At 58.2% G+C, this 18,067-nt stretch overlaps 1 protein-coding gene across 1 annotated transcript in view; it reads right to left on the bottom strand.

The window, feature by feature from the left end:
- Positions 1-18,067, bottom strand: part of GSG1L (GSG1 like) — a 157,550-nt gene that overhangs the window by 51,190 nt on the left and 88,293 nt on the right. The gene's annotated exons all lie outside the window — the stretch shown is intronic.

Here is an 18,067-nt window from a genome sequence, read left to right as displayed (position 1 = left end):
TATGCCCAGGGGTTGCTCCTGGCTCTGCACTCAGGAATCACTCCTGGCTGTGCTGGGGGACCGTGTGGGATGGTGGGAATCGAACCCAGGTTGGCCGCGTGCAAGGCAAATGCCTTACCCGCTGTGCTATCACTCTAGCCTCTTCAAGCGGCCCAGTGGGACTCTTGCTCTGGGCTCATCAGACCTTTGTGACTTGCGGCTGATGCTGCTCTGCCCAGCTCCTAGAATGGACCATCCAGAGGCCATGACTCTAGTTTCCTGCTTCTGCCTCTAAGTTTCCCATCTCACTGTCACCGCATTCGATGTGTTCCCACATCACCGGCTCCCACGGGCCTTGTCTCTGCTCCTCCCTTCCCATCCCAGCTCGGCCTGCCACTTCTCCCGGGGGCAGCCGTGCTCCTGGGCCCAGAATGAGCCCTTTAAGGCCCGTTAAAGCTGAAGCCTGCTCCTGGACCGGGGCTGAAGCTCCGGAGACAGCATAAGCGGGGACGAAGATGCTGGTCTGGGGAGTGCTTGGTACAGCCGTTCCTGAAGTCCACCTGTGCTTTGGCTGTTCAAACCTTCTTTGTACTTCTGAAAAGACAGCTCCTACCACCCCCAAATTGATCCAAACTGAGGTTCCTCTAGGGGGTCCACGGTCCATGGTCCTCCCGTTGTTCATCGATTTGCTCGAGCGGGCCCAGTAACGTCTCCATCATGAGACTTGCTACTGTGTCTGGCATATCGAATACGTCACGGGGAGCTTGCCAGGCTCTGCCGTGCGGGTGAGATACTCTCGGTAGCTTGCCGGGCTCTCCGAGAGGGGTGGAGGAATCGAACTCGGGTCGGCCATGTTGGCCGCTTGTAAGGCAAACACCCTACCGCTGTGCTATCGCTCCAGCCCCCTCTAGGGGGAGTCTGCTGCTTCTCCCACCCCACCCTGTTTCTTTCCAACCCTCCCTCCCCATCCGTGCAGTTGAGTGGGCCCCAGGTCCGGATGTGACCCAGAGTGGGTCGACCAGGGCTCCCCAACACCGTGCGGCAAACCGCTCTGTCTCAGTCTCGTCCCTGGACAGTGAGGAAGGTCATCATGCGTGCCACCTATCATCGCTGTATTGGGAGGAACCACACACCTGCCTGAGCCCAGAGGGCCTGACACGATCAGGGAACAGAGCCATAGCACAGCGGGGAGGGTGCTTGCCAACCCGAGTTTCACCTCAACACCCCACATGGTCCCCTGAGCACGGAGCCAGGAGGGACCCCCGAGCACTGCTAGGTGTGGCCCCAAGCCAAAAAGAGAGCGTGTGGTCCCCTGCAGTATTACTTGCATGGTCAGGGAGGGGCGTGGTGGGGTTTGGAAACGCAGCCCAGGGTCTCCTGAGTGAGCTCGGGGTTCCAGAGGGAGGCTGAGACTACGGGAGCAGGGGCTGTCTCCGGGGAAAGGGTCGGGAGCAGAGGATGGGCCCATCCACGCGGTTTCTACAAGCGTCACTGACCATCCTGTTGGAGCAAGGCCCAGGCCTCAGAGAAGGACACGAGAGAGGGGCACGCGGGCCTTTGCAGGAACTGTTGAGCAAGAAAGCTCCTTGCTGGGGGCATGGAGGGCGGAAGTGGCTGGACCCTCAGCGGGAGGTCCCTCCTGCTGGCTGGCTGAGCGCTGTCTTGGAGGCAGAACCCGGTGGGCGACCACGGCCCCTGAGGGCTTAGTTGGAGCTGCTGGGGCTCCAGTCAGGGTCCTTTCTGTTCTGGAACTTACAGCCTGTTCCTGTGTGGCCCTTCTGTGCCCATAAGGCCTCACTCCTCTTCCTTGTCTGCCCTGCCTCTGCCTGGCTCAGACCACATCAATCACCTGGAAGGGTTGCGGGACCACCAGGACCTGCAGTTTGGGGGGTGAAACCCCAACAGGCACGTCTGAGACTCTAAGCCCCTGTCTGCCCCTGGGGAAGAATCCAGGGTCTGAAACACCCATTGTCACCCTAGCATCAGGGAGAGTTGAGAGCGATGGGGAAACTCTGTGTGTGTGTGTGTGTGTGTGTGTGTGTGTGTGTGTGTGTGTGTATCTATCTGTCTCTGTCTCTCTGCCTCTGTCTCTATCTCTCTCTGTCTCTCTGTGTGTATATCTGTCTCTCTGTCTCTGTCTATCTGTCTCTCTGTGTGTATATCTGTCTCTCTGTCTGTCTGTCTCTGTCTGTTTCTGTGTGTGTGTGTCTGTCTCTCTCTGCCTCTGTCTTTGTCTTTATCTCTATCTGTCTCTGTGTGTGTATTTGTCTCTCTGTCTCTGTCTCTGTCTGTCTGTCTCTGTGTGTATATCTGTCTCTCTGTGTGTCTGTCTCTCTCTGTCTCTGTCTGTATCTCTGCCTGTCTCTCTCTTTCTGTGTGTGTGTCTGTCTCTGTGTGTATCTCTGTCTCTCTGCCTCTGTCTGTCTGTATTTCTGTCTGTGTGTGTCTGTCTGTCTGTCTCTCTCTATCTCTGTCTCTCTACCTACCTCTGTCTGTGTCTGTCTATCTCAGTTTCTCTGTCTCTCTGTCTCTCTGTCTCTTTCTGTCTCTTGTCTTTGTCTCTGTTTCTCTCTCTCTCTCCCTCTCCCTCTCCAAAAATATCACATCTCTGGGGCAATCCCTTGGATTCTTGTTAGAGAATCATGTGCTCTTGGCCGCCTCCCTGTTGCTCGAGCCCTGGCACAGGACGCCCTCACCCCCCCCCCCCCCACCGCCCTCAGCTGGCCCCAGGCCCACCGGGCCGTGGGCAGGATGGCAGGGTGAGCTGCGTGCCAGGAGCACCGCCCCCCAACTGGGCTGCTGGCGCCCCTCCAGCGCTGTTCACTGACTCAGCGCCTCCCCTGGCACCCGCCTCCTTGGTCCTGCCCCGGGCCCTGGCCAGGTCTGCCCCTCGTCCCCTCCCTCCCTGCAAGTCCCAGACGGGCTGGGTGCTCTGGAAGCCCGTGGGGAAAGGGACTCTGGCCCACACCCACCCTGCCCGGGGAATCATTTGTGTTGCTGATTCACGCAGGATTCATTTCCCTGGACTCTGACTTTCTTTCTGGAAGTTTTAGCGCCCCCCACCAAGCTAAGAAATTGATCCCAGTACCAAGAAGAACGGTTTCGCTGCGCTAAAATGGCAGCCGTAGGACGATGATTAGGGCCCACAGCTCCTCTGTAGCCTCTGCAGCCTCCCTGTGCCATCAGCGGCCATCTGGGGAGCCCCTGGACACTGCTGACCAGAAGCCCACATTACTCACTGCGTCAATGTCAGCCTGCACCAGGCTCTGGCCGTGACCACTGGGAGCCGTTACTGACACATCCCAGCCACCAAGGGGCCTGGCCTGACCTGGCCCCCCATGTACCCTCCTTTCTCCCCTGCACTACTTCCTCTGGGCCCCTCCTTCCTCCCCTGGAAGTGCTCCCTGTGCAAAGACTTGTCCCGAGCCCCCAGCCTAGGCGCTGCCGCCAAGGAGGCTGCCAGGATTCATGGGATTTATGGGCATTCTCCCCCAGGCTCACCCAAGCAGCAGGTCTCTAGGACTATAGCAGTAGGGTCCAAGTCAAGCCACGGCCCCTGGCTCTAGGACCCCCGGGGGCTGTAAGCGGGCAGGGCCCAGGGGCTGGTTGGGCATCCCAGAAGCCTCTGCTCATGAACCAAACCTACACTGACTGATCCGCACCAGCCCAGACCTCTGGAACCCAGATCCAGCAAGAGGAGGGCCACTGAGGCGCTTCCCGGACAGCTCGTGCCCAGGTGGCCCAGGTGGTGGGGAGGGAGGTGGGAACACTGAGGGGCGGGAGGGAGGTGGGCTGGCTCGGGCCAGGGAGGCAGGCAAGGCCCTCGGCGTCCCCAGGAGAGATGCGGGTGAGCAGGACACTGGGGTGGAGTTCTGGTGAGCAGGCCTGGGCGACACCATATGTGACAGACGGAGAGGCCCAGGCTGAGGAGGGACAGAGGGCCGGGTAGGGGAATGGCTAACTCCTGTGAGCGGGAGGTGGGGACAGAGTTCCCGAGTGGGAGGTACTGTCGAGGGCAGCCACGTAGCTAGCAGAGGGCAGTGCCAGGCCTGGGGAAGGCATGTAGGCCCAGGGAAACAGGGGAGGAGGGGCAATAGGGCGCACTGTCCAGGGGGGCGGGCAGCCTGCCCACAAGACCGGGTCACATCTCTCTGCTCTCTGTCCAGCTCTGCCGAGCGCTCCCCAGCCCCAGTGGCAGCAGGTGGGAGCTGGTGGATCACTCACTGCCCAGGGAAGGGCCCCGGGACGCCACCCACAGCTGTGCTCCTGTAGGAGGAGTGTGAAGCATACAGAGAGAGCTTCAGTGAGCCATGCGCAGTGCCACAGTGAGCCACGTACAGTGTGACACAGTGAGCCACACACAGTGCCACAGTGAGCCACAACACAGTATGCCATAGTGAGCCACACGCAGTGCCACAGTGAGCCATGCACAGTGTGCCACAGTGAGCCACGCACAGTGTGTTACAGTGAGCCACACGCAGTGCCATGGTGAGGCACGCACAGTGTGCCACAGTGAGCCATACCGTGACCATGCCGCCGTGAGTCACGCATCAGAAAGCCACAATGTAGTGAGCCACGCCACAGTGCGTGATGCCATGTAGCTCTTCCAAATCAAAGCAGGAAGCAGCCTGCACTCTCCTCGCTTCCATCAAAAGATTGTCGGGTGCGAATATGTCCTTAACACCTTCCTCAGACTGCCTGGTAACAGTCACGGACAGAACTGCCAACCAGATGGACAGGCAGACGAACAGGCAGATGGCCATCACACTGATGCCTCCTTGCTGGGGACCCTTCACAGCCTGCATCCCTCCCCCCCCTTCCCGGCCCTACAGCCCTGGGCCTTGCACCGGACCCCCAGGACCAGGCACAGGAGCAGCGACAGGATGGAGAAGAGGAGAACACGGGGTGCTCCTGCCCGCCCAGGCCTGCAGCCGCGGGCTCTTGGGCTCAGAACGCCGACGACCCTTCTCTCCGCTGCCCAGGGTGCTCACCACCCCCTTGCTGCTGAGAAGGCCAGTGCCTCCGCCCTGCCCTGGCGGGCTTCTTCCCATACAGTGACCCTGGCCAGGGGAGCTGAGAACGACTGAGGCTTTCAAGAGACACTTGACTTGAACTTTCTAGGACTGTCTAGAAGAATGAAGGTTGCCCAGACCTTAGGTTGTCTGGAAACGATCTTTCTATTGAGCCCCAGGCCTTCTAGCAGGGCAGACCCCTAGAGCCCCTGGTATAGCGGCCCACCACCCTCTCTCTCTTCTCTCCTCCCTCTGGGACACCCCATTTCCTGCCCCACCTCGGGTCTGACCCAGCGACACCGCGGCCCGTGGTGGTTCTCTGTTGACTGTGATCCCACGACCCTTTCCCCTGCGCATCGGCTGACGTGGCTGTCCCAGCAGAGGACAGGGGTCCGATCCCACAAAAGCACCTTCCTCTCGGCCGCCTGTGGGCGCCGTTTCTGGAGGCAACGCCCCGACACATCACCATTAGGGCCAAGGGCTGGATTCTACAAGAGAGGAGCTGAGCAGGGGTCTCAGCACACCCTACAGACCTGGGAACTTGTAATGAAAACAAGGAGGCCCCCAGACCCCCGAATCGAGAGCTCTGGGCAGGGGGTCCTCCCACACCCCGTGGCGCTGCACACAGATTCAGATTCCCTCTCAGAGCGTGTCTGAGGATGCAAGTGGACTCGCGGAGAAACGGGGTCAGCCCCGAAGCAGGTGTGGGCACTGCGCCTGGGAGGAGTTGGTGAGGGGTGAAGCTGGAGGAGCGGCCAGCAGCCCTTATTAGTGCCAGGAAGTGGCCCGAGACTCCAGACTCCAGGCAGGAGCGGTTCCCCTGGCCCCCGCAGGACCCCGCCAAGGAAGGCTGGATAATCACCCCGCGGGAAAATCCGGCTGAGCCTCAGAACCTCGCTGCTAATGGCCTGCTTTGCAGCTGAGAGCAGCTGACCCGCCCCCGAGGCCTCCTGGGGTGTCACTCACCTCAGAGCTGCACTTCCTGCCTTCTCAGAAACCAGGGCCGTGAGCAACTGTGACCGGCTCAGAGGGAGCCGGGAGTGTGGGAGGGCGAGACAGCTCCCGCCCGCACCCCCGGCCAGAGGGGCCTCCCACTGTGACCCTAGCGGGGACCTTACCCATCACCCTAGGTCCCCTGTTTGAGAAACAAGCATCACACGATGTGACATCTGTGCAGCGTGAGCCCGGGAATCCCTGCGGAAATCTGTCACTGAGACTGAGTAGGGGGTGTCCTTAGTGGTCACTATGAACCGAAGGCCAGGAGGTGTGAGGAGGTTAAAAGTGGGGGGCCTGAGCCAGCTGCCACCCTGCTCTGCTCTGCTCTGCCCACTAGGGGATGGAAGACTGGCGCAGGGCTATGCTCCCACCGAGACTCAGTTTCCCCACCTGTAAAGTGGGGACACAGTATCCACTTCCCAGAGCCTGCTGAGGGGAAAGCAAATTTGTGAAACCCTGGGGGGGGGAGGGCTGAGGGAGGAGGCCAGCAGCCACAGGTGTTACATAAGGTGGGCAGTTACTGTTAAAGACATCAGGGTTATTCAGGGGATGGAGCTGAGGCGCTGTCAGCCTGGATCCGTGACTCCTGGGCTATTGAACCAGTGAAATGCTCTGGGCATCAGAGAGGAGTATTCACACAGGCAGAGGAAGTCCAGAGATGCAACAATGTTGCAAGTGAAAACAGTACATCAGTTTAATACTCCAAGTCAGTAAGTTACTGGGGAAGCACTGTGGCCGACCAGCCGTTCAGTGGCTCCCCTCTATCCCCCTACCCCCCCCCCCCACGCACACATACACACACACATACACACACACAACAGGACCTGTTAGATCACATCAGTAATGCGCCCAGACTTCTGGGGCCAAAGCGGCTCTGACAGTGACTCCAACTTCCGGGCGGCGAAACGTCAATGCTGAAGCGGGGGGGATGGGGAATGGGTGGGGGGCGACCTGGGGCCTCCGAGAGCACATGGAGGAGCTTTGGGGGTCACTGAATCCATCGCTTGAGGTCAGCCCAGAGTGGCCGGGATTTGCCTTGCGGGGGGTAGGCTGGAGGGGGCGACCTCCACCTCTAAGTTGCCTGATGAAACGGGGCTGGACAGAGCTGGAGGCTCCTGGGGGGGATTGTGGTAGAGGTTTGAGGACTAAGGGGCAGCCATGGGCAGGAAGCCCCCAGCATGGAGGGCTGTGCCGCATGTCACCAATCCAGCGTTCTCACCAAGGCCCTGTAGCACCTTCAGCACTGTCCTCCCGTTGTTCATCGATTTGCTCGAGTGGGCATCAGTAACGTCTCCATTCTGAGACTTGTTGTTACTGTTTTTGGCATATCGAATATGCCGTGGGTAGCTTGCCAGGCTCTGCCGTGTGGGCGGGATACGCTCGGTAGCTTGTCGGGCTCTCCGAGAGGGGCGAAGGAATCGAACCCAGGCCAGCCGTGTGCAAGGCAAACACCCTACCCGCTATGCCATTGCTCACCAAGGCAACGCCAAAAACAAAAACAAAAACAAAAAACCAAAAAACAACTCTCAGAGGCTTGGTGGGCCTCAGTTTCCCTCCTAGTAAAAAAGAAGTGCGTTCTCCCAGAAGCTGCCAACAGGCCGAAACCAGCCCGCAAAAATGTCTTGTTTGGCCCACACAGTATTTTAAAAATATCTGAATTCATTATCAACATTTAAAAATAGGAGATTTCATATAAAAATCCAGATTTCTGGATTCCTGTGCAGAATGGGTGAATGTAGCAATACTGGGCCCCGGATCACGTGGCCGTGACTGTGGGCTGAGCGTGGCTGCTCCCCCCCAAACGTGGCAGGTGCTTCCTGGCCCAGAGCCCACTGCTCCCGAGCCCTTCAGGGCTGAACTCCACACCAACGCTGCCACTGCCGGGTTGTTGCTTTCGCCTGACTGCACCCCGGCTCCACAAGTTGAACCCTGGAGGGTCCCCGACCTCTCCATGCTCGGGTGAGACGTCCCCCAGATTCTCAGCCCCCAGTGCTCACGCAGCCCTCCCTCGAGGGGCCATGTTTCCGAGCTGGGTGAAAAGAAAAGCATTCGGCTCTCAAAATAACAGCCACGAACTGGCTTGTGACACCCAAGCCCACCCCACAAAGGCCCCACCCAGAGGGCTCACAAGACACCAAGTTCCTGATATGGCAGGGATGGGTCATGCTTGGGGGCCATTCTAGTGGGAGGCAGCCAATTCCAAAGCCAGCCATGGAGCACTGGCACCTGAGCCAACGGGCAGGGCTGCTTCCTGCTCCACACTGTTCTCCAGAGCAGTGGCATATCGACTCCAGAGCCTGAGGGGGTCCTGCCAGCCCACCAGCCTGCCAGAGAGCTAGAGGCCAGCGGGCGCTGCACCGAAGCCTGACCGGGAGAGCACGGGTGACATTCTATGCCACATGTCCCAGCACCAGGGGCAATGCTTTCCAGAGTCCCCAGAATAGAGCCCCCCGCCCAGGCCAGCGACAAGTGGGCCCCAGCAACACCCGGATGCCAGGAGCTGAGGTCTACGGCAGCGCAGCCCAGGGCTGGTCCTGGCCACACGGGTTTTCCTTGATGCCCGAATCTGGGTTCTCCAGGCAGGCCAATATGGTCCCAAAGGCCCCTGTCTGAGGGAGGCGATGGCATGGGGGCCCAGGCTAGGAACGGGCGACGAGACAGAGGCCGACATGGGGCAGAGCCAGCAGCAGGCGGCCTCTAGAAGCCGTAAAGAGAACAAAGCCTGTTCCTGAAACCTGCACTCAGCTCCTTGAGGCTTAATTTGGAACCTGAACTCCCCGGCGCCATCAGGTAGTAAATACAGGTGGGTTGAAGCCATGAAGCAATGGGGAGCAGCAATAAGGAACAAACACAAACACACCTCCTCCAAGAAGCCTTCCCTGACCAGCCCCCTGACAGAGCTTGGGAAGGAAGCTTCTCCACCACTTCCAGGAAGATGCTTCGCTGAGCAGGAGTGGGGGGACTGACTTTGGGGCCAGGTCAGCCTGTCCTTGACCCTGGATCTTGGACCCTGCCCCTAGGACAGTGGTGCTCGAATTTCCACTCTGACGTTTCTGGGGTGAGTTTGATGTGTGGTGGATAAATTCCCTCTCTAGGCGGCAGCTCCTCCGTCAGGGTTGTGGTGTCCAGCCGAGGCATCGGCCTGGGGAGACGCGTCCTTTCCCTGTGATCCCACAGCTGGACCCGCTATTTATCACCAGGCGGGATCTGACAGAGCCCTGCGGGCCCCCACACCCAGCAGAGGCCCCATTCCTGTCAGGCCGAGGACGCGGCAGACGCGCCCTTTCCAAATGACTCTGCTGGAATTCAGCGACAGTCCCTGGGCGTGTCACGGCGACCTTGGCCTTCAGCATCACACCACAGTGATTTTTCTTTCTTCTCGGCTTCCAGAAGGTGGCCCGGAAAATAAGCTTCGAGTCAATGCAGGGCGGTGGAGTGCCTGGGAAGGGGGAGCACTGCCGAGCTCAGGGTCGCACTCTGACCCCCTCACCCCGATCCCAGACGAGTCCTCTCCTTCCCCTGCTCTGCCTGGTCGCGGCTGGAGCCAGTTGGCATGAAGGGCAGGGCCAGGCAGGCCAGAGGGAAACTGCCTGGAGACTGTGCGAGAGGCTGGGTCTGGGGACTGCAGCCATAGCACAGTGGGGTGAGCCTTTGCCTTGCACACGGCCGACTCGGGTTCGATTCCCAGCATCACATATGGTCCCCCGAGCATGAGTGCATGAACCAGGAAGAACCCCTGTGCATCGCCGGGTGTGACCCAAAAAGCAAAAAAAAAAAATTCTGTTGATGGGGCTGGAGCAATAGCACAGCGGGTAGGGCATTTGCCTTGCACGCAGCCGGTCTGGGTTCAATTCCCAGCATCCCATGTGGTCCTCCGAGCACCGCCAGGAGTGATTCCTGAGTGCATGAGCCAGGAGAAACCCCTGTGCACCACCAGGTGTGACCCAAAGAGCAAGAAAAAGAGGCTGGGCTGTCATCTCAGGGGTGGGTCCCCTATGTCTCTCTGTCTCCCTCCGAGTGTCTCACTGCTCCTGGCAGTGTTTCAACATTTTCCTTTTCTTCTGGGGTGGAGGTGGGGTCACACCCAGCCCCACTCAGGGTTTTCTCCTGTCTCTGTGCTCAGAGATCACCCCTGGCCGGCTCAGGGGGAGGTGAGGACCAAACCTCACCAGCAGGCAAGGCAAGCAGGCAAGGCAAGCGCTCTCCCACCTGGACTGTCGCTCCAGTCCTTCATTTCAAGTTTGTGAATCGGGAGCTGACAGGTAGCAGCCTGTGAGAATCTTGATTCTGTGGGAGCCAGGTCATACAGCCATGCGACAACCACACAGGAGCTGAGAGGTGCGCTCGGACTGGCCAGTCTCCACCCGACCTTACAGTCCTCCCAAGGAGAGTGGAGGCAGGACTCCTGCAGTGGACAGGCCGCCCCGGGGGAGCGGGGTGCAGGTGGTATGTTACAGTGAGGGTGGGGGGAGAGAGAGCACATGTGGGGGGCGAGAAGGGCGCTCAGGACCTCCTCGACCCTCCTCTAGCTGCAGTTGGGCGTGTTCTAGGAAGGGAGGAGGAGGAGGTAGTGTGGCTGGTGGTTGTGGTCAGGCCACCAGGCTTGCCGTGAGGCTGTGGGCCACGTGCTCCCTCTTGGGGCTGCTTCCTCACCCACCTCAGAGAGAAAAGACTGGGCAGTATGGCAGGGCTCAGAACCTGGTGATGCCCGGCCTCAGCACACACTGGCTGCCCCCGTTTCTCAGAAGTGAACATCGAGGCTGGGAACAAAGGAAAGAAAGAATTCATCTGTGTGGAAGCTGACACGGCTGGGTTGGGTGGAAGAAACTGCCCATCGGGTGGCCCAGGTCCACCTCTGCCCAGGGTTCAGGCATGTCCAGACTCTGGAACCTCTTGCTGGCCTCTTAATTTGGTCCTTCTACCCGCAAAGCAGTGGTCCCTGCTCCAGACAAATGCTCCAGAGTCAGTCTCTGAACATAGTGCCAGGGCTGCAGGGAGCAGTGGGCTTCCAGACCCCCAGGGTCCCTACGCCTAGCAGAGGGGGTGCCTCTCTCGGGAAGGCAGTGCCCAGCGACCCTTTGGCATGGGACTGTGAGCATTCAGTGGCCTCGGGAGAAACTGGGATGCCGAGGGGGTGAGACGCCATCACATGACCACGGTAGCCACATGGCAGGGCAGGGACACAAAGCCTAGGAGGCTCCTCCGTGTCAAGTGGCTGCTCCCCACGCAGAAGGGCCCGCTCAGCCCCCCAGTGAGACTGCCGCTCGGGCTGATGGACAGACAGACACGGGGCAGAGAAGGGAAACTGGGCTGGGAGCCCCGGGGCACCAGCTTTGTGTGTCCAACTCTCTCAGGACTCTGTGGGCCCCCACGGCACTGGAGGGCCACCAGCCCTGTCTTCAGTGCAGGTCTGCCAGGATCACAAAGGGTTGGGAGGATCCTCCCAGGATGGGAGAAGCGTGCTGAGAGTAGATCATAGACCGAACATGATTGCCACTCAATGCCTCTTTTGCAAACCACAACACCCAAAAGGAGAAAGAACAAAAGGGAATGCCCTGCCACAGAGGCAGGGTGGGATAGGGGGGATGGGGGGTGGGAGGGATACTGGGATCTGTGGTGGTGGGAAATGGGCACTGGTGGAGGGATGGGTATTGGATCACTGTATGATTGAAACCCAAGCACAGAATTTATAAGTGTACAACTGTACCTCATGGTATCTCACTAATAAAAATTAAAAAAAAAAAAGAAATGACACCATCATGACATCTGGAAAAGCTGCCGCCGACGCCACTTCCCAGCGATGTTTCAAGTCACAAGCTCTCGGGGGAGCCCGTGGCAGCAGTGACCTGTGATCTGGCCGCTCCCGAGTATCCAGGAAGAAATGGGGTTTCAAGAACCCTTTCTGGGACACAGCTCCACTGGAGGAGAGGCCCAGAGGAGCCCCAGGCGAGAGGGGGCATGTGAACAGCCAGGCGGGGCCAGGGGGCAAGAAGTGGGCGTTGCACTGTTCAAGTCTGGGGGGTCCTGCATCCCATCCGTTCACCTCTGGGGAACTTCCAGGCTTCAGATCTGCCCAAGTGTGTGTCAGCTGAAATGCGGGGTGCCAGGCTTGCCCCGCCCTGGGATCTGGTAAGGGACAGTCGGGGCACGGAAGGGCCAGGCTCTTGCTGGGGTGCCCAACACCGCTGCCCACAGAGGTCAAGGGTAGGTGGCAGCGGACAGAGGTCACTGCTCCTGGGAGGGTCCCCAAGGAGGGGCTCAGGTTGGGCATTCAGCAACTCGTCAGGAGCCAGACAGCCAGGGGCAGGAGGGGGAGCCCAGGGCAGGACTCTGATGGGTCACAGTCGAAGCACAGAACCCCCAGGGGCCCCGGCCCCCACACCTTCCTCTGTGGGATGGTCACCGAGGGCCACTGTGAGCTGGACAGGGGACACGAGCCACAGAGACGCGTCCTGGGGGCTGGAGTTCCCTCAAAGGCCATCAGGGGAAGGGGTGGAGAGATAGTACAGTGGATTACACAAAGCCGACCTGGGTTCAATCCCCGGCATCCCATAGGGTCCCCTGAGAACCACCAGGAATAACCACTGAGCATCTCTGGTTGTGGCCCCAACAGCAAAAAACAAAACCAAAACCAAAACCAAAGGCCGTCAGGAGCACCTCCAAACTCTGCACACGCTCACCAACAGCACCCCTTCCCCATAGCACCCCAACCCACGGCGCTACGACCCACAGTGCCCCAATCCACAGTACCCCCCTCCCCAAGGCGCCCCAACCCCTTCCCAAAGAGCCCCAGACCCTTCCCACTCGAGGCCTTGGCCACTTCCCCACCTCCGTGTGCTGGGACAGCATCTTCCTGCGCTCCGGAGAGATGCTGGGTGTCAGGGACAAGGGAGGCCAGGACAGGATAGGGCAGACGGTGGGACGACAGGGGACAGATGGGGGACAGGCAGGGGACAGATGGGAGACAGACAAGGGCAGACAGGGGATAGGACAGATGACGGCTCAGGGTGGACACAGGGCAGACAGGAGACAGAGGGGGGCATGGCGGTGCGGGGTGGGACAGCACAAAGCAGATGCACCCTCCCAGTAGATGACCATGGAGGACAGGACAGGGCAGAGGTGGACAGCAGGAGGCCAGGACCCGGGGCACAGGGAGAGCGTGGCCCCAGCCATACACCCGATCTCCCAGCTTCTCCAGGGAAGTCCCAGGGCCCGAGTCTCAGTGCCATCTGCCCCCTGAGACACTGGCCAGAGATCCGGGGCTGGTCAGCCTCAGCCTTGGCTGAGACTCCACTGAGGCCCCTGCTGTGCTGCTCAGGGGAGGCACCCCGGGGGAGCAGAGCAGGAGCAAGGCACGGAGCACTGGCCTCCACACCTGACCACACCTGACCGTGCCTGGCCACGTCTGACTTCCACGCACAGGAAATGCCGCAAGTGCGGCCACAGAGGTGGGTCCGGGCTGCTCCCCTCAGCCGAGTGGGGAGCCTGTCCTGACCCCCACCTGCTCTTGCTCACTGCTCCTCGGCCCCCAAGCCAGGCAGCACCCGACTCGGGCGACGCATCTCCTCCCCAGCCCACCACGGCCAAAAGGATCCTGGTTTGATCACCTTAGCAAGAGAATCTAAAAATATCTCCCCTCTCCCAACTCCAGGGGTTCGTTTTCGCGCCTGAGAGGGACCCACAAAGCTTTGGCCAAGGTAAATGGCATTTCCTTTGCTATTTCAGAGATCAGAGAATCCGGGCAGCGTGCAGGCTAGACCAAGCCTTTGAGACCAGAGCTTCCAAAAGCTCCAGCTTGGAAAAAAAAAAAAGAAGTTTGTAAAGAAGCCCCAAAGGTTAGGGTTCCAGATAATTCATAAAAGAAGAAAGGAAAGTCGTTAAAATCGTGTGGAGGGGAGTCTCTCTAGTAAGAGCACTTAAATGAAAGCGCGGAACAAAGAATTTCCAGTTGGAGTTTTTGGAAGACGAGGGTGAAAGGAAACATTTCTCTATCCCCTCCCGCATACCCCACATTCCCAGCCCCCCGCAGTGACAGCACACAGCCACGTGTCCTGGCCCAGGAGGGCTGGCAGGAGACCCCGTCGATGGGGAGCCTGAGAGGCACGTGTTGAGGAGCTGCCCCAGCTCCAAGCCTGAATATCGTTGCTTCTGCCTGAGTGACTGCACTGGGCTATTCCTTCTGGAATGTTCCTTTCTCTCCTGCTCACAAGGTGCACGGGGCCTTTCCTCCATTTAGGGCTCTGCCAGTCTAGGAAGCCCCCACTCTCCGCAGTGGCCCTCTCTGCCGTCGGGTCATCATGCATCTCGCTAGGGGCTCCCTATCCCGTGGGCAATACCTGGTCCTTGCTCAGTTCCCCACTCCCGGCAGGGGTAGGATGCAACATCCCCAAGGCCTCCACTCTGCCATGGGCCTCCCGACACCCCGTCTCTGCCCGCCACGCCTGCCCTTGGGCCAGGGCCCGGCTCAGCATCCCTTTGGAGGATAAAGTTCCGTTTCCTCCCGGGACCACCGCCCCACTGCAAAGCCCTAACGCTTACACGGGGCTCTGCCCGCTCTCCTGCAGCCTCCATGTCTCCGCCTCCCCGTTCCAGCTGGCCGGTGATTGGTCCAGGGCTGGGCACATGACTCCAGCTGAGCCAATCAGAGCCAGCCCTGGACCGCGCTGAGCCATCTGATTGGCCCCGGGACCTCGCTGCCAGGGTGCAGCTGCTCCTGCAGACCCAGGCGTCCACTCTGAGCAGCTGTGGTCCAAAGCCCCCACTGAGCGCAGGCCCGGTCACCGGACAGCACTTGCCCTGCACGGCTGGCCCAGGTTCAACCCCCCGCACCTATGGGATCCCCGGACACCTGCCCAGGAGTGATCCCTGAGCACAGAGGCAAGAGCAAGGCGGGAGCACAGCGAGGTGTGGCCCCAAAACAAGAATCAAACCAGAAATAGAGGCTTTAGTCCCTGGAGGGCTGTGGGATGTTCCCCTTCCTAGCTAATGTCCCTCTGTTCCTCCCTCCATCCCTCCCTCTTTCCCTCCATCTCTCCCTCTTTTCCTCCGTTCCCCTTCATTCTTCCCTATTTCCTTCCATCTCTCCTTCCATCCCTCCCTATCTGCTCCTCCCTCCATCCCTCCCTCTTTCCCTCTGTCCCTCCCTCTTTCCCTCCATCCCTCCGTCCATCCCTCCCTGCCTAGGGCTCTGGTCCGTCTGCCTCTTGGTGCCCTCCCCAGTCCTGGTCGCCAGCACTAAGGACTGTGATGGGTGAGCCAATCTGTCAGGGCTGAAAGTCTCACCTCATGATCTGAGCAATTAACCTTTCTGCAGAGGCTAAGGCCAGTTATACCCCAGGGGCCGATTGCGACATCCGTGTCACTCACCAGGTCCCTCCTCCTGACTGCCTGTGATGACACCTGCAGTCTCCCCTCCCCCCAACCCTCCTCTCCCCACCTGTCACCCCCCCAGTCAGTTCTCACGCCACCCCCACAGTCTGCTGCCTCCCCCGTCTCCCCCCAGATCTCCTCCATGCTGTGGCCTGGGTCAGCCTGTCACCTGCTGTGGTTAGCCGCGGAGATTCACATGCCCACAGCGGGGCGTGTGCCCTGTCACTGTGCTTCTGTTCTTGCCACAAGGAGGTGCCCAGGTCCGTGTGCTGGGGGCCAGGGTCCCAACAGGCTGAGCCCCCACTGTGTTGACTGTGACTGAGGCAGGCTCAGTCTGCCACTTGCTGCCTGGGAAAGCCAGCCAGGACCCGCAGGACACTGGTCACCCCACCAGGCACAGGGACTCTGCTCATTCCTGCCTGCACCCCTGCTCTGGGGTTTACTGACAGCAGTGTTGTGCCAAGAAGTGGCTCCTCCACACCCCCATGCCAGACCCTCCCCAAGCCATCCTGCACCCCCTTCCATGTTCAGTTGCAGAGTCTTACCCAGAGGAGGCCTGGTGAAGCCCACCCTGTGCCCGCCGCTGCCTGGGGGCTGGGCAACCTCACTGGCAAACGGTGGAGTCTTTAACTTGAGGTGTACAGGCTGTGTGTCACCTTTGCAACATTCTTTGTGTATTCTGGCCACACCTGACAGTGCTTAGGGAATGATGGAGAAGATCAAGGAGTGGACTCTGTGCCCAGCGTGATCCCACACTGGCCCCAGAGGGTTGGCAGAACCCAAGCTCCTTCCTGAGCAAGCCCAAGATTAGAGCAGCGCTGGGACTTTCCCGAGGCCCAGGGACTCAGCCGTGGGTGACCACAGCGCCAAGGGAACTCACTCCCACCAGGAGAAATCATCAATAACTAATGTCACAGCACACTTCCTTTATCTCTTTGTCTGATTGCCTTTGCACAAACTCCTCGGTGAGGGAGTGTGATTATCCCCATGGGCCAGCCAAGTTAATTCAGGCACAGAAGCGTCTCTGACTTGCTCCAGTCTACGCAGCTGGGAAACGCCAGCACCAGGGTCTAAACACGGCTGCAATCCCAGTAACATTTAGAGCCACGGGAGACGTTCTTAGGCAGCTCAAGATGGCTCAGTATGAGGATACTTATAGGACAGCAGAGAAGGGAGAAAAACTGTTGGTTTGGAGACAGCCCTGTGGCATCAATACAGGAGGGATGCAAAAGCTGGAATACTACGCAGAAGTGCAAAGAAATGGGTCATGGCTGCAACCTCTACATGGGTAAATCTTTTGGATGAATATAAACAAGCTGGAGAATAATACACGTGCCATAGTAAAAATGACCTGGACATCGAAACTAAGCAGAACAATTTCTGCTTAGCATTTGCAAGGTGTCTGGATATACAAATGTGCATTGAGCAGACTCAAGGTGAGATTGAACACAGAAATCAATGCCTTTGGGCACCTGGCACCTGAGGTTGGGGACTCCAAGACTTAAAAATTAATAAGTTTTCTTGATGGGTGGTACTTAGATGGTCATTACATTTATTATCATTGCTTTGAACTCATTTTAAAGGAATATTTTTGTCCATATTCCAAGACTTTATAACCCTTTAAAGGGAAAATAATAAGTGGGTTTAGCTAGAGTAGAAGTTGGCAAACTGTGTCCCATGGACCAAGTCTGGCCCTTCTCTTGTGTTTGTCAATAAGGTTTTATTGAAATACAGACAACATTTTGTTGGAACACAGATATGTCCCTGTTCATGAGTTATCCATAACTGCCTGCAGACTCCAAGGACAGTGTTGAGTTCCTATAACAGAGACCACCTGGGCTGAAAACCAACAATTACTACCCAGGTTATTGTTGTCTGACCTTTTTAACAAGTTAAAAGCCAAGCTGTACGCTAAAGGAATGAAACAAACTCAGGGACTAAACTTATTGTATTTTTTTTCTCTTTAAAATTTAAAACAGGGGCTGGAGCAATAGCACAGCGGGTAGGGTGTCTGCCTTGCATGCGGCCGACACTGGTTCGATTCCCAGCATCCCGTATGGTCCCCTGAGCACGCCAGGGGTGATTCCTGAGTGCAGAGCCAGGAGTAACCCCTGTGCATGGCCAGGTGTGACTCAAAAAAAGAAAAAAAAATTTAAAACTGATACATGCTTACTATGAAGAGTCTGAAATATACAGAAGCCTGGGAAAAAAATTGAAATTCTACCTAAGGTTACCATTCATCAATACCGCCAACAGGAAGTGGGTATTTTCTCCCAGTTTCTTCCCCATGTGAAGTCAGCCTCCCCGCAAGCCTCCCAGCACCCCAATTATGCCAGTCTGTGCCCTGCTGCCTTCACGTAGTCTCATTTCAGGAACATTGTTCAATGTGGCTTAATTACATCCCATTTTGACTCTTGTAAGTAATAATGTGATTAGGATCCTGGAGACACATTTTTGTTGACAATATGAAATATTATATTGTCATCCAAAACGAATTCTTCAAGGAATGTCTAATGCCACAGAGATGTCCCTGCTGCATTATTGATGCCTGCAGAGAGACCGGGGATGTTCTGAACGGCCTGACGGAAAATAAGTCATTACAGAAACGTGTTCTATCACCCGAAGGAATTGGGTTTGGGTTTGGGTTGGGTTGGTTACTTTTGTTCTACTGTCCTTATTTGGGAGAGCTACCCCTGCAGTTCCTGGGGCCA

Source organism: Sorex fumeus, unplaced genomic scaffold (assembly GCF_029834395.1).
Source record: "Sorex fumeus unplaced genomic scaffold, SorFum_2.1 ptg000130l, whole genome shotgun sequence".
NCBI lineage: Eukaryota > Metazoa > Chordata > Mammalia > Eulipotyphla > Soricidae > Sorex > Sorex fumeus.
The sequence above is the reverse complement of the archived record's forward strand: the minus strand, read 5'-3'. Positions and strand labels throughout refer to the sequence as shown.